This window comes from Schistocerca serialis, chromosome 3 (assembly GCF_023864345.2).
Source record: "Schistocerca serialis cubense isolate TAMUIC-IGC-003099 chromosome 3, iqSchSeri2.2, whole genome shotgun sequence".
Lineage (NCBI taxonomy): Eukaryota > Metazoa > Arthropoda > Insecta > Orthoptera > Acrididae > Schistocerca > Schistocerca serialis.
The window spans coordinates 264,258,174-264,283,943 of NC_064640.1; the positions used below are offsets into that span (position 1 = coordinate 264,258,174).

The following is a 25,770-nucleotide window of genomic DNA, read 5'->3' on the forward strand; positions in this document are numbered from 1 at the left end:
ACAGTGCTGTCTTCATTACTTCCAACAATACGTCTTCGGGCCTCAGCGCCAAACAGTTGCAGGCGAAGCACAAGAACTCACGAGTAGCATTTCCTAAAATAAATTCAAACCATTGAGGTAGCAGTAGGGAATCCGTGAGATTAAGCCCTGTGTTATACTAAGAATATCTGTGACTATACTGGATGAAATTTTGACGCACAAGGAAAGCAGCGCATCTGCGATAGGGATTTGAGTCATTCCAAATCAATAATTTGATTCAGTTTCTTTTAAACATTTGAGCTCTGCCTTTTGCATAGAACAACCAGTGATAAATTAATACCTCACATCTTGTAATCCATCACGGCGAGGAAGTTTCGTAAGTCATTCACATCCCGCACTTTTTATATGGGTTCTAGCAGGTATACTTACTGAAAAGGCGACTGCTAGAATACATTCTTCATCCTCTGTGCCGTTTGTGAAAACGTGTATACTTTTGGGCAGCATACTCGTTGCAGCCTCCTCTCCATCGAGCGAGGTAGTATAGTGGTTGACATAATGGGCTCGCATTGGAAAAGACTGTTGTTCAGATCTCGGTCTGACCATTAAAATTTGGTTATGTCGCGGATTTCCAGTTCATGTTTATCGGATACCAGAATGATTCATAGTCCACTGGCGAAGGAGTTTTCAATGAAAAACTATGATGATCTGCGTTTAAACATGTATCTGTTATTAGACATTTTATTTCCATGGGTATATATTCAAAGAGCTCACCGCTTTCTGAGGAGAAGTTGGCTTTCTTATAGGAAAGTGTAGATTACGTTTCCTTCTCAAAAATGCTTCATATTGCTCTGAGCACTATGGGACTTAACTTCTGCTGGCCGCGGTGGTCTAGCGGTTCTAGGCGCTCAGTCAGGAACAGCGCGACTGCTACGGTCGCAGGTTCGAATCCTGCCTCGGGCATGGATGTGTGTGATGTCCTTAGGTTAGTTAGGTTTAAGTAGTTCTAAGTTCTAGGGGACTTATGACCACAGCTGTTGAGTCCCATAGTGCTCAGAGCCATTTGAACCATTTTTGAACTTAACTTCTGAGGTCATCAGTCCCCTAGAACTTAGAACTACTTAAACCTAACTAACCTAAGGACATCAGGCACATCCATGCTCGAGGCAGGATTCGAACCTGCGACCGTAGCGGTCGCGCGGTTCCAGACTGTAGCGCCTAGAACCGCTTGGCCACTCTGGCCGGCTAACTTTTCCTTCTACTGTTATATTTCTGAATATCGCAGAGGAATTGGATGTTGACAACAAATTTCATCAGAGAATAAAGTTCTCTATTTATTGTATTCCCAGCTACTTAAATAGATGGCTATAACATTTATACTCGTGAACCTTACTCATAAACTCGATGATCCTTTTTTTGGTCTAAATGAAAATATGTTCCTGGCTTGACCACTTAAAGAACATGCATATTCCATCATGTTTTCGTATCGCTATGAAATGAGGATTAGTTCACTTGATGATGTTTAAACTGGTTTAAACTTCCCGTACATGATTGTTACAGTATATCTGTCGCGCCAATCAAATGGTGACACGACATATAACTTTTAACTAAAATCTCTCTTCGACTCAGTCATTTGATCATCAGAGTGACGATAGGCTCTACGTTTAGTTATTTATACCATCACCTGATCATCTTCTAGTCCGTGAGCTCCAGAGAACACATCATTTTTGTCTCTCACGCTCTTTCTGTAACTGATGACGCTACCTACGCCCTTTCTGTAACTGATGACCCTACCTACATGTGGATTCAGCATGTGACGTTGCTGTACGCGCAGTGCTTTTCTACGTTACAAATGATTGTCGACGTGGAGGAGTCTGTCGGCTGATTTGTTATAGACAGACGAAATTCTCAACTTATGGCAGAATTTTTTTCTCTATTCAAGTGTTACGTACAATAGACTGTGAGTCCACTGGAGAAGAACACTCGGGCATTGTGCGGACTGAGTACGAGACCAACACGGACAGTCCTTAAATATTCGTATGTAGTATTCATATTCGCAATACCCTTAACTAATTTACGGAATCTGTGGAAAAAGTCCAGAAAGTGTGGAGAAGCTTTGGTACCATGTTCTTCCTTGAAAAGTAACAACCAATGAATTATTCTTGAGGCTGGAAAAAGTTTAATATTCTAGAAGGAAATTTCTATCGGTAGAACAATTATTTTTAAATACGTATGTTTCCGTAGAAACACTGGAACACGTGAGGCAATACTGACCTTACGACTTATCTTAGAAGAAAGATTAAGGAAAGGCAAACCTACGTTTCTAGCATTTGTAGACTTAGAGAAAGCTTTTGACAATGTTGACTGGAATACTCTCTTTCAAATTCTAAAGGTGGCAGGGGTAAAATACAGGGAGCAAAAGGCTATTTACAATTTGTGCAGACACCAGATGGCAGTTATAAGATTCGAGGGACATGAAAGGGAAGCAGTGGTTGGGAAGGGAGTAAGACAGGGTTGTAGCCTCTCCCCGATGTTGTTCAATCTGTATATCGAGCAAGCAGTAAAGGAAACAAAAGAAAAATTCGGAGTAGGTAATAAAATTCATGGAGAAGAAATAAAAACTTTGAGGTTCGCCGATGACATTGTAATTCTGTCAGAGACAGCAAAGGACTTGGAAGAGCAGTTGAATGGAATGGACAGTGTCTTGAAAGGAGGATATAAGATGAACATCAACAAAAGCAAAACAAGGATAATGGAATGTAGTCTAATTAAGTCGGGTGATGCTGAGGGAATTAGATTAGGAAATGAGGCACTTAAAGTAGTAAAGGAGTTTTGCTATTTGGGGAGCAAAATAACTGATGATGGTCGAAGTAGAGAGGATATAAAATGTAGGCTGGCAATGGCAAGGAAAGCGTTTCTGAAGAAGAGAAATTTGTTAACATCCAGTATTGATTTAAGTGTCAGGAAGTCATTTCTGAAAGTATTCGTATGGAGTGTAGCCATGTATGGAAGTGAAACACGGACGATAAATAGTTTGGACAAGAAGAGAATAGAAGCTTTCAAAATGTGGTGCTACAGAAGAATGCTGAAGATTAGATGGTTCAAATGGTTCAAATGGCTCTGAGCACTATGGGACTCAACTGCTGAGGTCATTAGTCCCCTAGAACTTAGAACTAGTTAAACCTAACTAACCTAAGGACATCACACACATCCATGCCCGAGGCAGGATTCGAACCTGCGACCGTAGTGGTCTCGCGGTTCCAGACTGCAGCGCCAGAACAGCGCGGCCACTTCGGCCGGCGCTGAAGATTAGATGGGTAGATCACATGACTAATGAGGAAGTATTGAATAGGATTGGGGAGAAGGGAAGTTTGTGGCACAACTTGACCAGAAGAAGGGATCGGTTGGTAGGACATGTTCTGAGGCATCAAGGGATCACCAATTTAGTATTGGAGGGCAGCGTGGAGGGTAAAAATCGTAGAGGGAGACCAAGAGATGAATACACTAAGCAGATTCAGAAGGATGTAGGTTGCAGTAGGTACTGGGAGATGTAAAAGCTTGCACAGGATAGAGTAGCATGGAGAGCTGCATCAAACCGGTCTCAGGACTGAAGACCACAACAACAACAACAACGTATGTTTCAGTTTAGTCATCAACTTGTAACCAAATTCTTATTAGAAAACAGTTTTTGGAAGCTTGGTGGATGTGGTGTCATTGACCAGACTAGATAAGAGTTTTTTCACTTCATACCTAATTGAGCAGTTTTCCTATACGAACTGTGAGTGTTTAGTCCTATCTTTGACTGTTTCTCGTAGGTAACTCTAACGAGTACTTATAGAATGCGATTTCGTGCTTATACAGGATGGGGCAAATGAAAGTGGCTCGGACGAGTGGAAACGACTGGACGTGAATGTATGTATATACCTACACCCCAACAGGATGGAGCAACTGCCCATACAGCCGGCCGAACCTTGGAGCACATTTACACAACCTTCACGTCTGACAGATTTGTTAGCAGAGGTCAGTCTAGTCGCGGCCCTAGCTGGCCACCTAGGTCACCTGACCCGTCAGCGTGCTATTTTTTTCTGTGGGGAACCCTCAAGTCTAACGTGTATCGTAAGAATCCTCATAGTGTTCATGAGCTGCAGCAGAACATTTTGGATGAGGTTGCAGCAATTCCATCAGTCTAGCTTCGATCTGCCTTCAGCAGCTTGCTGGTCAGGACCCAAAAGTGCCAAGAGATGAATGGTGGTCACATCTGATATGGTCAGTTTAGTACTGTATTTCCTTTCATCTTCAGTGATTCCTTGTACCCTGTAGCTCTGATCTCAGGGGCAAATTTTTATTTGTCTCACCCCGTATTAATGACGATGAAGTGGGGATGTAGGTACTTGAAGTCCCCATCCCACAAAACGATTAAAGTAGGCAACGTCACATACTGATCATGAAAGATTCTTCTATCACAAGAACTTGAACGCGTTAACCACATATCTTGCGCCATTATACTAATATGCGTCTAGCGACCTCATCTACGAAAGCAAGTTGTGAAATCGTGGTTCTCCCTGCGAACGAACTACTGCTTGACGTTACAGCACATCAGTTATTTACTGCTGTAACGAGCGAGTAGAGACAGTGAAATAACTAAAGACAAATATAATTTTCAAATGATGGAAGGAAACTTCGTGTTTCACCCGTTTGCCAGTCAACACTTTACTTTTCACATTCAGAGTCGAAATGAACCCCATCTGTTAAAAAATGAAAAATAAAGGCTGTGTCAACTCTTCCCCGTTTCCTCAAACATAATCAAATAGTGGGACATTTTAAACTGCTTCCTAAATTCACCACTTTTGTTTATGAAGGTGTGTTGGTGTGCCATTGTTTGAATGCCCTTATGAGCTAATATCGTTCGTGAATGTGGGCAGCAGATGTCCGTTGATTCGAGGTTGACAATATTCAGCGAGTTTTCCTGATGTCTCGTGCAGCAGGAAATCGGATATTTGCACATACGAGACTGGAAATTACTTTATGCGCAAACAACGGATATCGCGTGCGCCCGGTAGGCGACGGACATCGATTGAAATGCGTTTGAAGTATACCTTACGTTAAATATATATGACGTATTTTTCCGTAAATACGGGACACAAACTTCGAGAAAAAGCAATATGTATTTGTTGTTATTCGATGTTTCATGGCAACAGTGGAACGATAGCAGCTGTATTATTGCAACAAAGCGAGAGTAACGGTGATCCATCGTAATCGAAAATACTTTTTGCGACAACGCATTCCTGTCTTCACCGTGACTTGCATTATTAGCTACTTTGTATCCGAAACCAACTACTGTTTATAGTCCATCGTGATTAGTGAAAAGTTTCTGATGCATTAACAGACGTTGCGTCTTGTTATATTATGAAATAATTCGATACGTCGCCGTCCTCTGCTAACATCAATGTCGAGTGTCAGTGAAGGTGAGAAGTCGAAATAAGGAGCCATGTTTGACTGAAGAAGCAAGATGTGACAAAAAAGCTCGAGATGCTATCTTCTCGAAAGCTGCGGAAATACAATGTAACAACGAAAAAACGATTGTGGCTTGTGTAGTGTTCTGAACTAATTGGTGCAACCAGTGAGAGGATTTTAGCAGCATTAACATTCACACCAAATCTTGAGAGTCAATTCCCTTCTTGTAGCTCTCTCTGCTAGGGTCTGACCAGCGAGGGGAATCTGCAGTATCAACATGCTGCTCATAACTGGACGATTATTTTTACAGAATATGGTACAGACTACGTCACTGTTCCTCTAAATTCCTCGCTGTCCTCTCGGAGAGCTTGTTAAGACAAAATGGCTAAATAAACTTGGAGGACAGTGCCTACAAAATATGTTGGTTGCACCAATATCCTTTGTGCAAATGATCAAATCACATTTATCAGCAGGACTAAACATTCCTATTTTCAATAAATATAACGGAATCATAACGAATTGTGAAAATCAGTTCCGCTATTATACTGGAGTCAGTCTACTTTTTTTAAAAAAATCTTACTGTCACCTTAAGTTAGTTAACTTGACAATTGCATTCTTTGGACAGTAAGCTACCATAGCTTGTTCCATGACATTTAACAATCCTGAATATGACATTTTCACGCACCTGAGGCCTTGCTAGAACCCTAAAGCAATATTGTGAAAATAACTAATGAATTTTAACTCATGGACTGTCAGTTTCGTAAAGAAAATAGAGGTTATTAGTTGTTAATACAGTGTCTCGACTGATCCTTGTTCTAAGACCAAAGCTGATGCGTTTCTTCATCTTGTGGTGATATTTCTGTGGGAGAGCTCAGTATTTGCGCCTACGTTTACTTGAATAATAAATACACTCCTGGAAATGGAAAAAAGAACACATTGACACCGGTGTGTCAGACCCACCATACTTGCTCCGGACACTGCGAGAGGGCTGTACAAGCAATGATCACACGCACGGCACAGCGGACACACCAGGAACCGCGGTGTTGGCCGTCGAATGGCGTTAGCTGCGCAGCATTTGTGCACCGCCGCCGTCAGTGTCAGCCAGTTTGCCGTGGCATACGGAGCTCCATCGCAGTCTTTAACACTGGTAGCATGCCGCGACAGCGTGGACGTGAACCGTACGTGCAGTTGACGGACTTTGAGCGAGGGCGTATAGTGGGCATGCGGGAGGCCGGGTGGACGTACCGCCGAAGTGCTCAACACGTGGGGCGTGAGGTCTCCACAGTACATCGATGTTGTCGCCAGTGGTCGGCGGAAGGTGCACGTGCCCGTCGACCTGGGACCGGACCGCAGCGACGCACGGATGCACGCCAAGACCGTAGGATCCTACGCAGTGCCGTAGGGGACCGCACCGCCACTTCCCAGCAAATTAGGGACACTGTTGCTCCTGGGGTATCGGCGAGGACCATTCGCAACCGTCTCCATGAAGCTGGGCTACGGTCCCGCACACCGTTAGGCCGTCTTCCGCTCACGCCCCAACATCGTGCAGCCCGCCTCCAGTGGTGTCGCGACAGGCGTGAATGGAGGGACGAATGGAGACGTGTCGTCTTCAGCGATGAGAGTCGCTTCTGCCTTGGTGCCAATGATGGTCGTATGCGTGTTTGGCGCCGTGCAGGTGAGCGCCACAATCAGGACTGTATACGACCGAGGCACACAGGGCCAACACCCGGCATCATGGTGTGGGGAGCGATCTCCTACACTGGCCGTACACCACTGGTGATCGTCGAGGGGACACTGAATAGTGCACGGTACATCCAAACCGTCATCGAACCCATCGTTCTACCATTCCTAGACCGGCAAGGGAACTTGCTGTTCCAACAGGACAATGCACGTCCGCATGTATCCCGTGCCACCCAACGTGCTCTAGAAGGTGTAAGTCAACTACCCTGGCCAGCAAGATCTCCGGATCTGTCCCCCATTGAGCATGTTTGGGACTGGATGAAGCGTCGTCTCACGCGGTCTGCACGTCCAGCACGAACGCTGGTCCAACTGAGGCACCAGGTGGAAAAGGCATGGCAAGCCGTTCCACAGGACCACATCCAGCATCTCTACGATCGTCTCCATGGGAGAATAGCAGCCTGCATTGCTGCGAAAGGTGGATATACACTGTACTAGTGCCGACATTGTGCATGCTCTGTTGCCTGTGTCTATGTGCCTGTGGTTCTGTCAGTGTGATCATGTGATGTATCTGACCCCAGGAATGTGTCAATAAAGTTTCCCCTTCCTGGGACAATGAATTCACGGTGTTCTTATTTCAATTTCCAGGAGTGTATGTTTTAAAGACTCCGCCTTGAGAAAAACGCAATTGCTTTTTTCGTCTTCATGAAAAATACTGAAAAACGATAAATTGCGCTTTGCTTAAGATGCGATGTTTTGAAAATATTTACTATTGCGTTTCTGGTGAACTGCCTCTGGTAATATTAAGAGCTGTGTCCTCACTGTCGAGACTGTTTTAATTAGTAAAGAGTGCGCTTGGTCTTTATTTATAACCATGATGTTGTGACTCATTCTCATTGCTGCATGTGGGACGTAGAGAAATGTGAGGGTAGGGTAACTGTTCATTCCTCAGTGTAATGGGTCCATTGTTTGTGCTATATGGGTATTTGCGCAGTCTAGTGTTGTGCTCGTGCTTTTATGGATAGGTAAGGAATGAAACGAATGAAGGGCGAAACTTGGTGTCAGTATACGGTATAATGATCTACAACAGCGGTAAGAGGACTGACAATATTTATAACTCCATGGTGGCTCAGGTCCTTCACCATGAGAAACTGGGGGTAGTTCGGGGATTGAACGCAGATATTGGCTGATAGTGTGGTGCTCTGGAATTTCGTTGCACTACTTCTAACCACATTTACAGACAAATACTGACGATATTACTTGTTCTATCACTAGTAATTCAACGACTTAGCAATGAGTATTACGGAGGTAGATATTAACCCATTGCGTAACGGAAGTATCCCATCGTCGCTCGACTTGAGTACTGCTGACTCAAATACGTCAAGTGCCCCAAGATAAATAGGAGTAGTACCTGTGCTTTCAAGACAAGGTTAAAGCCCTTATCTTGGGCTGACGGGGTTCCAGCATAGAAATGCTTCGAATTCCACGTTGAGGTGGAATTCTAGTCGACCACACAGTTTTGTCTTCAGTCAGCATCAAAAATAAGCCGTAGTTCAGACCAAACGTTAATTCTGTGTTGCAACATCCATAAAATAGCTGCAGAATTACTTTCAGGTATCATGGCTCTTGGGCGTGTGTTGCAGCCTATGATAAGCCACACATCACAAGATCAAATCCCAGGTATTGCATTTCGCGTAATCACCACGAAGATAAGATACGAGCAATTAGAGCTCAATACGGAGGCATATAAACAGTCGTTTTTCCCTCGCTCTTTTTGTGAGTGGAACGTGACAGGAAATGACTAGTAGTGGTAGAGGGTACTCTCCGCCACGCACCGTACTGTGGCTTACGGTGTATTTATGTAAACGTAGATGTAGATGGTGCGTGGGACGTCACGGATGACCATACAACAGTGCAAAGAAGTTTCTTTTAATGAAGAATGATGGCACGCTGTATGGAGTCCTTATGGGAGTGAGCGAGCTTGGCGAGTACCTGGTGAACGATACCTATCGCCTGCGAAGTGCCTTCTGTGGTGTCACCGCCAGACACCACACTTGCTAGGTGGTACCCTTTAAATCGGCCGCGGTCCGTTAGTATACGTCGGACCCGCGTGTCGCCACTATCAGTGATTGCAGACCGAGCGCCGCCACACGGCAGGTCTAGAGAGACTTCCTAGCACGCGCCCCAGTTGTACAACCGACTTTTCTAGCGATGGTTCACTGACAAAATACGCTCTCATTTGCCGAGACGCTAGTTAGCATTGCCTTCAGCTACGTCATTTGCTACGACCTAGCAAGGCGCCATTACCAGTTACTATTGATACTTTGAATCATGCACCGTCATGAGCGACGTTCACCATTAATGGATTAAAGTTCAGTATTCCACCAGCTACGTCCGTTTTTTCTAAATTCTAATTTCCTTGTCCTGTTCCAGACCTCACGCCAGCCTGCCGTTTTTGTTGTCTTCGGTCGGCGTACACACGTACCGTGTGATAGTCAAATTATTTCCCCGACGCGACGTGGCAACTCTGTCCTACGACGAAATTTTGTCTGCATTAGATGCATATTTCAAAGAATCAGTCAATGTAGTTGCCAAACGGTATACCTTCTTTCGTACAAAACGTACGGCAGGTCAGACTAATCGGGAGTGGGTGGCAACCTTGCAAGGCCTTACTAGGGATTGTGCTTTTGAGTGTCAATGTGGACTCCCTTATTCAGATATTATGGTACATGATGCAATTGCACAGAACGTTTCTGATGTTCGTATAAGGTAACAGATTTTGAAACTAGTCAATCCCTCCCTTCAACAAGTGATGGACGTATTGGATCGGCAGGACACACTTGACTTTGCTCAGGAATCATTTGCAACTTCGCCACCCGTGTGTCAGGTTAACCAGCCTGCTAGGCGAGCTGCACGGAACAGTAAACAGCCCTCGCGCCCGGCCGCGCCGCTGCCGCCAGGCTCTCAGCCACGTGTACCGCGCCGGCAAGCAAATGCAATGCTAAAATCATGCCCGCGGTGTGCTACTAGACATTCACGTGAGAATTGCCCGTCATGCCAAGCAATTTGCTTTTACTGTAATAAAAAAGGACATCGGCATCGAACCAAGGATACTCAGGCTCGTGAAACTTCGCCCATGGAAATTCATATAGTTCATTCCACTCTGCCCAGTGCCACTCTCTCTAACAGTGACTGTGTTCGTCCCACAACTAGTGTGCATCGACATCGCCGGAACTCCTGTCAAATCGCAAGTGATTTTGTACCAGTGTCAGTGCATGTTGCACGAGACAGTCGCTCTTGTTGTCAGCAGGACAATAAACTTTTTGTGGACTTGGACATTAACGGCAAAGTGATATCATTCCAGCTCGATACCGGGACTGCAGTTTCACTGATCAATCAAGACACTTACAATCTGCTGGGCACACATCCGTTATGTGCCGCGACTGTTATGTTAACTAGCTATTCAAGTCAAGAGATCCCTGTGTTTGGACAGTGCAGCATTCTTGCAACATACAAGGGACAAACAAAACTTGTGTCATTTTACGTCCTTCGTTCTTCTTCTGCAGTGAACTTGTTTGGTTTCGATTTATTTCAGTTGTTTAACTTGTCTATAGTAAATCAGGTCCTATCAGTGAACCAGACTGTGCCTTCCGACAGTGTTTCTCGTCTTTGTAAAGAATTTGCAGACATTTTTGCACCAGGCCTTGGTTGCGCTAAGAACTATAAAGCACATTTGGAACTGAAAGTAAACGCGCAACCGAAATTTTTCAGAGCGCGCAATGTTCCCCACGCATTGTGTGATGAGGTCGCAAAAACATTACACGATTTGGAATCACAAGGTGTAATTGAACGTGTGCAGGCTTCTCTCTGGGCATCACCCTTAGTAATTTTGTCAAAACCTTCGGGACAATTGAGACTTTGTGTGGACTTCAAGGCAACAGTGAATCCACAACTAGTGACTGCAACTTTTCCTTTACCCCGCCCGGAAGATCTTTTTGACAAACTGTGCCCGGGTAAATATTTTTCGAAGTTGGACCTAGCAGATGCGTACTTGCAAATACTGGTGGACGAAGACTCCCAGCGCGTTTTGGTGGTTAACACACATCTTGGTTTGTATTGATTCAAACGACTGCCATTCGGGTGTGCATCCGCCCCTGCATTGTTTCAGCAATATCTACAAACTGTTTGTGCGTCGGTCCCTACTGCAGCAAACTATCTGGACGATATTGTGACCTCCGGAAAGACGGAAGAAGAACATTTAGCCAATCTCAGAACGTTATTTCAGGTCTTGCGGCAAAATGGTCTTCGCTTGTGGAAGGACAAATGTGTGTTTTTTGCTCGTGACTTGCCCTACCTGGGACATGTACTCAATACCCAAGGCATACATCCCAGTCCCGAGCACCTCCGTGCCATACAAGACTTGCCTTCGCCACAGAATTTGAAGCAGCTACAGAGTGTGCTGGGAAAAATTAACTGTTATCACAGATATGTGCCGCAGGCCTCTTCCATTTCAGCTCCGCTTCATCGCTTACGCCATCAAGGTGTTCCGTTCGTCTGGACGACGGCATGCGAACGCGCCTTTCGCCAGTTGAAATCGGCGTTGCTTTCTAATACTTGCCATACGCCATTCGATCCCTAGAAGCCCCCTTTGTTGATGGTGGATGCATCAGATTTCGGGATCGATGCTGTGCTTGCACACAAAGATGGATCGCACGATCGCCCTATTGCCTTTGCGTCCAAATTGCTCTCGTCTGCGCAAAGAAATTATTCACAGATAGAGAAAGAAGCATTGGCTCTCGTATTTGTTGTTACAAAGTTTCATGATTTCTTGTGTGGTCGTCACTTTACCATCCTCACAGACCACAAACCTCTGACATCGCTTGCCGGATGGTGTGGCCAAGCGGTTAAAGGCGCTACAGTCTGGAACCGCGTGACCGCTACGGACGCAGGTTCGAATCCTGCCTCAGGCATGGATGTGTGTGATGTCCTGAGGTTAGTTAGGTTTAAGTAGTTCTAAGTTCTAGGGGACTGATGACCTTAGAAGTTAAGTCCCATAGTGCTCAGAGCCATCTGACATCGCTTTTTCATCCGACCAAGCCTGTACCGCCACGTACAGCGCAGAAAATCATTCGCTGGTCTATTTTCCTCCGCAGTACCGCTACGATATCTTGTATCGGTCCACTGCTAAGCACGGAAACGCCGATGCATTGTCCCGTTTGCCTGTTGCTGAGGATAGAGCATTTGATTCCTCCGAACTTGCTTGCATGTTCATTGATTCGGAAACCGATGACGTGGTCGAATCGTTTCCGATTGATTTTCGTCGTGTAGCTACAGCCACAGCTGCCGACCCTGTCCTTGCTACCGTTCTGCGTTTTGTTGCTACGCAATGGCCCTTGTGAAAGTCACGGATCGGGGATCCGTTGGTTCGCCGATTTTTTGCTCACCAGGAGAGACTTTTTGTACGACGTGGTGTTTTGCTGTTGCGTTCTGATAATGATCAGTCAAGGGTCGTGGTCCCACGTTCGTTACAGTCCTCTGTCTTACAGCTTCTCCACCAAGGACATTGGGGTATAGTGAAAACGAAACAACTTGCTCGTCAGCACTGTACTTGGCTCGGAATCGATGCCGCGATTACGAATATGTGCTCTTCTTGCTTGGTGTGTGCTGAACAACAATCAGCACCATCGCGGAAATTCTTTGCACGGCCAAAAGCCACTTACCCTTGGCAACGCTTACACACCGATTTTGCTGGTCCATTCTGGAATGCTCGATGGTTGGTTGTGGTAGATTCATTCAGTAATTTTCCTTTTGTTGTCCGGATGTCTTCCACGACGTCATCTGCCACCATCCAAGCGTTATTTGCTATCTTTTGCATTGAAGGTCTTCCACAGACTATTGTTTCCGACAATGGCCCACAATTCATGTGCGCAGAATTTCAGTCATTCTGCAAGGCCAATGGTATTCAACATCTGACGTCCGCGCCGTTTTCGCCACAGTCAAACGGTGCCGCTGAACGATTGGTCAGGACTTTCAAGTCACAGATGTTGAAGTTGAAAGAGTCTCATTCTCGGGAGGACGCGTTATTGCTCTTTTTGTCCTCATATCGCTCTCAGCCCAGAGATGGTCGCTCGCCGGCTGAGTTGCTCCACGGTCGCCCTCATCGAACCTTGATGTCTTTGCTACATCCGCCGCATCAGGTTCCTGTGCAGCGGCAGACACCTGCTTTTGCCCCAGGCAACGTTGTCTACTACCGCCACTATCGAGGTTTACGGCGTTGGCTCGAAGGGCGCATTCTTCGCTGCCTCGGCCGCGCTGTGTATCTGGTTTTGGGGGCCTCTGGTGAGGTGCGTCGGCATCCCAATCAGCTGCGCCTCTGTCGTCGCACGGGATCTGCCGCTCCCCGTCTGCTTTCAGCGACGGTGCCGTCCGGTCAGCGCCGTGGGGACCCATCTATTGGCTCGCCTCGGTCCCAGGTGTTACCGACGCTGCCTTCCATTTTGCCCCATGGCGACGCACCGCCGCCGCCGCCGCCGCCGTCGCCTGTTCTCCCGCCGGCGACGCCCGCAGTGGACGCGTCGCTGCAACCGCCGGGCGCCTCCCTGGGTCACGCGCCGCCGATCGCTTCCCGTGACCAGTTGTCCTCCGACATGGAACTCTTGCCCGCTGCGCACCATATGTCGTCTCCGCCCGTCGGGAGCCCCGGCCCGGTGGAGGTCGACCCTTTGGCCCCTCCTGTCTTTCTGCGGGCGCATACACCGCATGTTGGCGTGCACCCTGGAGTAGGTTTTCAGGCGTTTCCTAGCTCCCCGCGGTCCGAATGGCAGGGTGCGGGTGGCACAGCCTCGCCTGTTGTTAGGCTCCCCACCTCGTCGCATACGTCAACATGGGGTCATCCCAACGGCGGGCGGAAGCCTTATGCCACAACCGTACGCCGATTTGCGGGGGAGGAATGTGGTGTCACCGCCAGACACCACACTTGCTAGGTGGTAGCCTTTAAATCGGCCGCGGTCCGTTAGTATACGTCGGACCCGCGTGTCGCCATTATCAGTGATTGCAGACCGAGCGCCGCCACACGGCAGTTCTAGAGAGACTTCCTAGCACTCGCCCTAATTGTACAACCGACTTTGCTAGCGATGGTTCACTGACAAAATACGCTCTCATTTGCCGAGACGCTAGTTAGCATAGCCTTCAGCTACGTCATTTGCTACGACCTAGCAAGGCGCCATTACCAGTTACTATTGATATTTTGAATCATGTACCGTCAAGAGCGACGTTCACCATTAATGGATTAAAGTTAACTATTCCACCAGCTACGTCCGTTTTTTCTAAATTCTAATTCTTGTCCTATTCCAGACCTCACGCCAGCCTGCGTGAGCTAAAACGCGTGCCTTTCGGCTTCCTCTAGTAACACGGTGTTGGCTCTCCTGCCAACCACAACACCTTCAATGCATTTTAAATGTTAGGCAAGCACATCGGTGACCTGTACTTCTTGGAAAGATCTCCAGTATCTTGCTACTGGACAACACGTAAGTACTGACGTTTCGCGGATAGTGTGACGACGTATGTGATGTGTAAAGCCGGGGACCTGTTTGTAAATTGGTAGTAAGGCATAAAAATGAAAGATCATTCATTCGTATTTCACAGTATGGGATAATCAGTTACGTACCTAAAGCGTTGTGGTCTGCTCAGAACTTTAAACCTAATTGAATATTTAAATACACTCCTGGAAATTGAAATAAGAACACCGTGAATTCATTGTCCCAGGAAGGGGAAACTTTATTGACACATTCCTGGGGTCAGATACATCACATGATCACACTGACAGAACCACAGGCACATAGACACAGGCAACAGAGCATGCACAATGTCGGCACTAGTACAGTGTATATCCACCTTTCGCAGCAATGCAGGCTGCTATTCTCCCATGGAGACGATCGTAGAGATGCTGGATGTAGTCCTGTGGAACGGCTTGCCATGCCATTTCCACCTGGCGCCTCAGTTGGACCAGCGTTCGTGCTGGACGTGCAGACCGCGTGAGACGACGCTTCATCCAGTCCCAAACATGCTCAATGGGGGACAGATCCGGAGATCTTGCTGGCCAGGGTAGTTGACTTACACCTTCTAGAGCACGTTGGGTGGCACGGGATACATGCGGACGTGCATTGTCCTGTTGGAACAGCAAGTTCCCTTGCCGGTCTAGGAATGGTAGAACGATGGGTTTGATGACGGTTTGGATGTACCGTGCACTATTCAGTGTCCCCTCGACGATCACCAGTGGTGTATGGCCAGTGTAGGAGATCGCTCCCCACACCATGATGCCGGGTGTTGGCCCTGTGTGCCTCGGTCGTATGCAGTCCTGATTGTGGCGCTCACCTGCACGGCGCCAAACACGCATACGACCATCATTGGCACCAAGGCAGAAGCGACTCTCATCGCTGAAGACGACACGTCTCCATTCGTCCCTCCATTCACGCCTGTCGCGACACCACTGGAGGCGGGCTGCACGATGTTGGGGCGTGAGCGGAAGACGGCCTAACGGTGTGCGGGACCGTAGCCCAGCTTCATGGAGACGGTTGCGAATGGTCCTCGCCGATACCCCAGGAGCAACAGTGTCCCTAATTTGCTGGGAAGTGGCGGTGCGGTCCCCTACGGCACTGCGTAGGATCCTACGGTCTTGGCGTGCATCTGTGCGTCGCTGCGGTCCGGTCCCAGGTCGACGCGCACGTGCACCTTCCGCCGACCACTGGCGACAACATCGATGTACTGTGGAGACCTCACGCCCCACGTGTTGAGCAATTCGGCGGTACGTCCACCCGGCCTCCCGCATGCCCACTATACGCCCTCGCTCAAAGTCCGTCAACTGCACATACGGTTCACGTCCACGCTGTCGCGGCATGCTACCAGTGTTAAAGACTGCGATGGAGCTCCGTATGCCACGGCAAACTGGCTGACACTGACGGCGGCGGTGCACAAATGCTGCGCAGCTAGCGCCATTCGACGGCCAACACCGCGGTTCCTGGTGTGTCCGTTGTGCCGTGCGTGTGATCATTGCTTGTACAGCCCTCTCGCAGTGTCCGGAGCAAGTATGGTGGGTTTGACACACCGGTGTCAATGTGTTCTTTTTTCCATTTCCAGGAGTGTAATTTAGCTTGCAACACATTCTTCATACTAGATCACAAATACCAACACAGAAAACCCCTGTATATGATAAATTGCTTTCTATTTCGTGCAGAACTGGTATCGAACGAATGGGGAATTAGCTTGTGATAGAAGTGAATGGTATAAATTTAATAAATGATCCAACAACAGTCTTCTCGTTGAAATGGACCTGTGAGGAAATTTTGACTGCATGGAGGCTGATGGTGGCTCACTGATTAAAGCCATCGGCACAGACGACGAGGCAGTTAACGTTGATGTACATACAAACGAGAGATCCAGCTTCACGAGACACAGCGCCGTCGGCACGTGGGACGATCTGGTTAAAGTGATTTTGCGCTCTTAGCGCTCTCCAGTGGCAGATGCTGGCTTTTTTTGGCTCGCAAAAAATACAATTTGTCTACGAAAACGACAAGCGTAAAATTCCTACATTAGTTCCATTGAAGCGCACATTTTCTCCCTTGTTCATATGTTAACCATGTTGTGCTGTCTATGAACTATGTAATTAATAACTGCAATATCAGTGAACATGTAATAAGACAAAAAGGAAAGCTACATGTTCAGTCAATAAAGACATCAGCCTACAAAAATTTACGAAATCGAACAATCTCACTCCTAACAGAGAGCGCGCTTACACTGTATTTACATACATCAAGTATTACAGAAATTATTTATACTAATTTTGTAAAAAAGTTCCATCTTTTAGAAAACGCGAAAATGAAAAAAAAAAATAGATATAACTGGCGTTGATCCCTCTACAGACGTACAGCGCATTCTGTACATTACGCTTCTACTCACTATGCTGTAGCTTTCTTGGAATTTTCTATTTTATAACATTGTTCTAGAGACTTTATTCGCCAAAATATTATTATCTGACATTTAATTATAACAAATCCTAACAAGAACAAATCCTAACAAGAACGACACGTTTTTCGCGACTTTTCAATGTGCTCTAGCCTTAAAACGGGTTATTTTTATAACATGCGAGTTATAATGCGAAAATAACCAACTAAATAAGAAAATTCTTTAACATCAATATGACGTTCCCCGACATTTTATTACAACAAATCGTACCAATAATGATTCGTTCCAGAGATATTCAATATGTTGGTGCTTAGAACAGCATATATTCGTAGGGTATAACATATAAGGAACCGAATATAGGCTTATACTGAAGACGACAAATACAATATGGTGCCTTGCTTTCTGCGGGCATCATGCTTCCTGTTCGTGACATAGGTAGCGTTCTTGCTTCCTGTTGGTTCTACTTTACGTGACACGTTACCGAAAAGAACCGAATATAGGCTTATACTGAAGACGACAAATACAATATGGTGTCTTGCTTTCTGCGGGCATCATGCTTCCTGTTCGTGACATAGGTAGCGTTCTTGCTTCCTGTTGGTTCTACTTTACGTGACACGTTACCGAAATATAACAGAACTTATTTTGTGGTTCAAATGGTTCAAATGGCTCTGAACACTATGGGACTTAACTACTGAGGTCATCAGTCCCCTAGAACTTAGAACTACTTAAATCTAACTAACCTAAGGACATCACACACATCCATGCCCGAGGCAGGATTCGAACATGCGACCGTAGCGGTCACGCGGTTCCAAACTGACGCGCTTAGAACCGCACGGCCACACCGGCCGGCTTATTTTGTGTTTCACGTGACGAAATGGCACCTCAACGTGAAATAGCACGAAGTGACGTCACAAAACTCATTGAACGCCATGTCTACGTTAGCAAAGTCGGCCCATGTCGCGACGGTTTATGAAACTGGACTCGTACGTGTCTATAGCAGAGTTCAAATCCTCACCCAGATATCCAGATTCAGTTTTTCCACCGTTTCCAGAAGCTGCAAAACGCAAATTCATGAATGACTGCTTTGAAAAGTGCGAAGCTAATTTCCTTCCCCATTCTCCTCCTATACGAGTTTGGGCTCCATCTCTAACGACCTTGTGGTCGACGTGACGGTAAATTTTAATTTTCCTTCCTACCTTGCTGCAACTTCATGCGCACGTGGGGGTGTTTTAGTCAGATAGTGTGTATATCAAAGAACAGCACAGATGTATATATTTACTCTAACAGTCGACAATGAAGAAATGCGTGGTAGATTACAAAAACCTAGTAAAACCGCTTGTAGTCTACGGAATCTCTCTGGGAAGAAAAATATACATATTTCAGTCCGCAATATGTTCTGAAATAGCACTGCTCCTTGAGTAGAATTTTCTCTTCTTCAAGGAAGAAATTCAACGCATTTCTGCTTGGAATACTTTTTAAAGATAACAATTTCCTTGACCCGCAACTAATGCTATTTCTCAAGCGTACTTTATGACAGACGACAAGACTTAAAGTATGCTGTAGAAATCGATGTCGTTGAAATCAGAAGTTTGCTTTGTGAAAGGACTAACATAGTATCTGGTAGCAACAACTTACGTATTTGCGTAACATCTAGAGTAAATCAGAATGAACGAGAACCCTACGACGCGCCCTCTCAGTTACGGTTCCAGTAATTTATGTTAGCTGCAAATATTTGGCGACAACTATAACGGATTCAATGTTGAAGTGTTCTGTTTTAGAGCCTCATCTACGAGGCAGGTGTCTTATCTGTCGATTGCACCCTTCAAGAAATGACATCAGTTGGAGTGAGCTGTCCATGAACCCTTTATCAGATCATCCCAACTCCTGCAGGCTTCAGTTTACAGAAGATGTTCCGCACTACCTCATCTGGTAGGTCGCAGCAGTTTGCCCTACTGTTGTTACGTTTCGTTTCAAGTTGCAAATCTACAAGTATCAGTCCCTTACCAGAGGACATTGTCCCTGCTGTCAAATTCACTCGTTTTACTTTCCATTCACTGAAGGACTACGGGGGAAAACTATTGCTTATTCACCTCTATTTGTTGTGTAATTAATTAAACCTTATCTTCGCTATACCTGAATAAGCGGTACGCGGACAGCTGCTCAGTATCCTAACATTCCCAAGTGAAAAGTGACCCTAAAATTTTATATTTAATCTTCAGCCACTAGTTCTTGCTCTAGACACATTCCAGCTTTTTCAAGGGCAGAAAACTAAATTGTTATAAACTGAAAATACTGTCTGCCATTATAAACCGACTCTCAATTGTATGCAAGGCAGCTAAGAAACGCGACAATTTCCCAAAATTCATCTTGTACTAAAAGAGACGGAGACATTTAGAATGCTCTATCACAAGTTGGAAACATGATAAACCAGTCGGTAGCTCGTCGATTTGACATAACCATGAAAATAACAGAATGAAAGTTTTTGACGAAGTCAGGGAAGGTCATGCGCGTGCATTAAACTCGCTGATCTTTCGTGATTCGGAATGTTGCAGTGCCAAAAGAACTCAGCTTTTAGTTACAGACTGGGTCTAGAATGTATTTCGTTCGAACTCGTTCCATCGACGTATTGATTGTATTTACTGTTGTGCAAGAAACGAGATATGATAGAGAAAGACAATGAGTGAAATCTACAACAAGAAGAAACATTGCTTCCGATAAAAGTAATAGTAAAACACACTGTACTTCAGTGCTAAAATACTCCGACTTGGAAATCGCCTCGATCGTCTTAGAGGTCTGAGAATACGTTTTCTAATTTCGCAGAGTTTTCAGAGAAGTCTCGAATCAGGTATCCTTGCACAGAATGTAAGCGTAATTTTATCTCGACTGACCAGTAAAATCATGAAGCACCTCAACAGTGACAAATACGGCGGATACCAACTACGAACCTTCTAGCAACCAGTATAGAGTCAATTACTTCGCCGACCGAAACATGTTTCTGGTGGCAAGTAACACACCGCGCCTATAATAATGTGACTATTACATTTTATTTAACTTCATTTTGATCCATCGGTACTCTACGGTTTTGTTTGCTGTAAGATATTTCTTATAAAAGTGCAAAATGATTTTGTTGCAGTTACCTAGTGCGAATAATGTTTTCTATGTATACGTCAAATTATCAACCACTTTCAATACATGTTCCTGCAGAAATATTTATGTTAAGGCAATTATTATTACAGAAGGAAAATTTCTTGCTAGTGAGTGAATTCTACCTGGTGTTTAGAAGGTTGGAATGTTAGAACCGATTTTCGCATCGACGGAGAAAGCATGAAAAGGCAAACGTATGTTGCGCTAGGACTGGGTCCGAACCTTTCTGTTCCCGAGTATTAATCCAGTATCTTAGTCACTGCTTCGCCATTCTGTTCTTTCAGATATCTCATAGTGAGATGCAAAACATCTCGAAATGTAGTGACATACTGAGAGTTGTAATTCTGACGCCTCAGGAAATGCCTGTTGACAACATATGGGATGAGAGAGAGAGGACTAGGTTTTCCCTTCTCAAATGCCATCTCCTAGCAGGCTGCGGTATTACACGAGCATGGGTGTTGTGACATTACAGCCTCTAAGCCTTGTTTTAGGTGCTTTCTTGGAATGTGGTTAGCAAGTTAGAACGGCCATTGTTTCCGGGGAGAGAGATAGGGGTTGCTCAGGTGCTTGTACACAGGACGTGAGCATTAAGTGGCGCATTGGCCAAATCTGTTTGAAAAGCTTTAAACGTGATGCAGCTAGAGGTGCTATGAACAATTACAATCGGACTTGAGCATTTGTTTCTGTACGATGGATGCACGAGATTGACCATCTTGCCAATGTTCCAGTCACCAGCAGTTTAGAACAGACTCTGAGTATTGAATATATGTTTGTTTTAATTTAGAAAATTGCATTTATCTGTATCATTTGGTAGCTGTGTCTGCATTTGCTTATATCATATGACAGACAGTGGTAGAAAGCCGACAAGATTGTCGGACTCTTTTCAAAGATTTTTGCGGACTCCTAGACGGTAGATTGATCGAAGTCTGACTATTTGGACAGTCGAATACAAATTTCCCATTGAAAAGAAATCGAGTTGTTATAATAAATATTATTGACGAGTGTTAGGTTTCATTGTTCAATGCACCTCGAAGTACGCTTGAGTTTAATTCATTTTATAATGTTCGATTAACACGAATGACATAATTTTCTAAAATATTGTTGTTACCTATTGATATTAGGAGAAGTAGCGAAGAACGCTGTCACTATGTCCGGGCAACTGTATGGACCCACAAATCGCGATATCGATTTCCGTCAACCACCAGCGTTTCAGGCTGACAGTTGTTTGCAGATCCCTGCCCCATGACGTGAAGAAACGTTAAGAATAATCAAATTAATAATTCATTAAGGAACTTCAAACGTACCTTATATAGCAGCATAGGATTGAGGTGGAACAACAACGTAAAGATGTCATCTACAGATATGTTGCGTGTCAGAGCTATTGGAGGAGGAATAAAAAAAAGTGTTCTTGTTCCATCCCATTCGAACTTACCTATTCAGGAAGAACCAAAAAAGAATTTATCCTAGTTCAAATACGGATTTAGTACTTATAGTCCAGATTGCTAGTAAAGCCTGCCGATACTTCAGAAATGAAACATAATGCTACTGGCGAACATCATATAGACTTTTTGAAACTGATTTTACGTTACTTTATTGCGAAATTATTTAACAGAAAATCGTAGAAGGAACATTTTACATTATATTCAACGGGTGAATTTTTGCTGAAGTGTTACGTTAAAGTCTTAGATGGCGCGCGTGTTTCTGAGTTTCTGCGATCTTAACTATCGAAGAAATTTAAAAAAGTTCTGGCAGGCTGACTAGGTTCTCTGGGTTTCCTTTAGCTGAATGGTCGCTGGCTAGAGTTCTGGTGTATTTACAGGAGGGATTTTAATCTGTCTGTCCTACGCCTCTGTGGTGCTATGTGTTGTCTTATGGCGGCGTCGATACGCAGTAGTGACTACAGGGGCTTGTCGCCTCGCCCTTGTACAGCGCCGGCTACAAGAGGCACAGAAGTACCTCGCGGGAAGCTGCTGAATACAATATAGCATGCGAAGAGCACCTAGTAAGTACTTTACATGAAAATTATCCAAAGAGCGAACTGAAATGTACAATTTGAAATTAAAATGAACATTTTAAACACTATCTATTTTTGCAATATTCTATTCAAAACTTCTTAATACGTTCAGAAATTATCTAACATTTAAGGTATATTCTACATACATTTAAAAATCGTGAACATTTGATAAAAAAATTCGTTATCGAGAAAGAGGGATATTCTCACTACAATGAACAAATTCTCAACATCAAACCAAAATGAAATAAATGTTTCCAACAATTTATACTATAAAAATATGTGCAAGATGGAGAATTCGACAGTTCAACAAGGGAAATTCTGTTGTATATGGAACAGAAAAATAAAACTGTTAGACAGTTAAGAAGCGCAAAGGGTTCCCCAAAACAGAATATTTGACAAGGACATGCCAGAAAGTATCTCTTCCATTAATTTTTCTAGCTCGTACGCTAACTGTGCTTTACGACGTACTAAAGTAAGAAGAGTTCTAAATGAAAGGTAGAAATCGAAATTTTAAAAATCATGAATACTGCCACGATTGGTGATATGTTACTTGTCAGAAAAGTATCGTAAATATTAGTCATAGTATTTTAAGCTTCCGACGTAAGTTATCGAAGTGTATGTGTTGAAATTTTGTGTCGAATGGTCTGGATTGCTAGATGCAGTCGTGTTGCCTAGGAAAGTGTTTCGTGCCGGTAGAGATCTTCGCACTGCGAAGAAAAAATTCTTAAGATCGAAATGAAATGAGAAGAACACTTCCGACAATCAAGACCTTGAAAATATGTTCAAGAACCAGAATTCGATACGTCAGAATGGATTTTCAGTTGCGTATAAAACCGAAAAAGGGATTTGTTAAATGTACATGAGAGCTGAAGGTTCTCCAAAACAGAATATTTGAAAAGGCCGTGACAGAAAGGATCTCTTTTATTCATGTTTTGTGGCTGGCAAATTAAATGGAAGTTACTGTGTTCTAGATCATGCTAACGTAACTGAGAGGCAGAAAAAAGTTAAAAACACGGGAATACTGCCACGATTAAAATTTTTTCAGAATTTCTTTGGAAAAATGTTATGAGTCAGTTGTCACTAATATTAGTCGTAATGTTTTTAAATTTGCACGAAAATGTATGTAAGTCCATGATGGACTGCTCGTCAAGGGCTGCGTCTGTGTAGGTGAAATTATTAGTATATTGATGGAGTGACTTTTATTTTTACTTTAAACACCACTGCGCTTTTCGATGGTTATGCCGTCATTTTCAGGTGGATTACGGTATTTTTATATGTTTGAATTTTTTTCGTGACATACAGATGCGTCGTCTATCTGGCACAGCGCTGTGACGGGGAGCTTATGTGTCGTCTTGCACGAGTATCTGGGCGAATATGTATGCTGCCATAGCGAACTCCACGTGTTTGTCACTACAGACTTTCCAGTGTTACAGTATTTACACATAATTGTTGAAGCACTGGAAAGTATGTGGTGTCAAACATATACAGTTCGATATGACAGCTTACAACAATCATACTCGTCCAGATATTCATGCAAGACACGTAATATACCTGCCACAGCGCTATCTGCCAAATAGCCGACACACAAGTACCTTACAAATAAATTCAGCTATATATAAATATCGCATTCAACCTGAAGCTATTGACATTACCAGTGAAACACGTAGTGGTGTTTCAAATAAAAAGGAAAGGACTGAACAGAATACCAGTAATTGTATTCGTCTTAGGGTGAGTAAGGAAACTGTGTCGGGAGGTCCAGGTGCCTAGTGGCAAGGAGCGGCGGGCCAGAGGCTGCTCACCTGCGAGTAGAGAAGCAGCGAGAGGAATGGAGTTGGCGTCGGCGTCGGCGTCGGCGTCGGTGTGAGCGTCGGCGGCGCGGCGCGCCTCTTATAGGCGCCGCGGGCTCGCCCCGCCCACCCCCACTCCGCTGCCGCTGCCGCTGGACCGCCACCCCCGCTCACCACCGCCGCCCCGGCCGCTTTAAATACCGTCATCTCCATCGATACGCCTCCGCATGTCGCACGAGGGTGCCGAATCACGTACACGAGCAGTGGCACGAGCCGATCCGCCTTGGAAGCACGTGGCTGACCGAGTGACGCAGCCGTTGACTGGATGTTCGTGTTCTGCGTTACACTCAGGGTAGTTTTTGACCGTATAACACGATTTCTGGATGTCTCCCGTCACGACACTCGCTATCCGACGGTAGTAATTGTTCCAAAAATCTCCCAGTGTGATAACGTTATTTTAGCGTCCGCAGAACCACATCAAATAACTGGCTACTTACGTTCGCTGAGATTTACCTGTAGAGCTTTAATCGCCACGCACCGTATGGTGGATTGCGGAGTATGTATGTAGATGTAGATGTAGATGGGACTAACGCTTGTCTGTTTCTGATTTCTACGTCTCCGGAGCTACGTGACTCTTCGGAGCGGAATCTGGGCAACAGTGTGTAATAAATATGATGTGGTAACTAGGTGTAATAGAATTGTTCTGACAAGGGAACCTTCCCATTGCACCCCAATCAGATTTAGTTATAAGTTGGCACAGTGGATAGACCTTGAAAAACTGAACACAAGTCAATCGAGAAAACAGGAAGAAGTTGTGTGGAACTATGAAAAAATAAGAAAAACATACAAACTGAGTAGTCCATGCGCAAGATAGGTAACAACTAGGATAGCGTGAGCACAGGAGCGCCGTAGTTCCGTGCTTAGCGTGAGCAGCTGCGGAGCGAGAGGTCCTTGCTTCAAGTCTTCACTCGAGAGAAAAGTTTAATTTTTTATTTTCAGTTTATGTGACAAACTCTTATGTTTTCATCACTTTTTTGGGAGTGATTATCACATCCACAAGAAAACCTAAATTGGGCAGGGTAGAAGAATATCTTTACCCATTCGCCAAGTGTACAAGTTAGGTGGGTCGACAACATATTCCTGTCATGTGACGTACATGCCGTCACCAGTGTCATATAGAATATATCAGACGTGTTTTCCTGTGGCGGAACCGGTTGACCTATGACCCTGAGATCAAATGTTTTCGGTTGCAATTGGAGAGGCACGTCCTTTCGTCTACTAATCGCACGGTTTTGCGGTGCGGTCGCAAAACACAAACACTAAACTTATTACAGTGAACAGAGACGTCAATGAATGAACGCACAGATCATAACTTTGCGAAAATAAATTTTTCTCTCGAAGGAAGACTTGAACCACGGACTTCTCGCTCCGCAACTGCTCACGCTAACCACGGGACCACGGCGCTCCTGAGCTGACACTGTCCTTGATGTTGCCTATCTTGAGCATGGACTACTCAGTTTGTATATTTTGCTTATTTTTTTCATAGTTCCACACAACTTCTTCCTGTTTTCTCGATTGATCTGTGTTCAGTTTTTCAAGGGCTATCCACTGTGCCAACTTATAACTAAATCTGAGGGGGGGTGCGATGGGGAGGTTCCCTTGTGAGCAAGACTAATTCAGATCACAGTGTTTCCATATTTGCGTATCAATAAGTTTGGGAACTGTATCTTTTGTATGAGAAAATAATTCTTTCTTCAC

The 25,770-nt window shown here is 44.9% G+C and overlaps 1 protein-coding gene across 1 annotated transcript in view; it reads right to left on the reverse strand.

Moving 5' to 3' along the window:
• Positions 1-24,079, reverse strand: part of LOC126471585 (dromyosuppressin) — a 54,032-nt gene extending 29,953 nt beyond the window's left edge. The window contains exon 1 of the mRNA XM_050099821.1: positions 24,025-24,079. The gene's annotated coding sequence lies outside the window, so the exon portion shown is untranslated. The remainder of the gene's footprint in view (positions 1-24,024) is intronic.
• Positions 24,080-25,770: the final 1,691 nt, after the last annotated feature.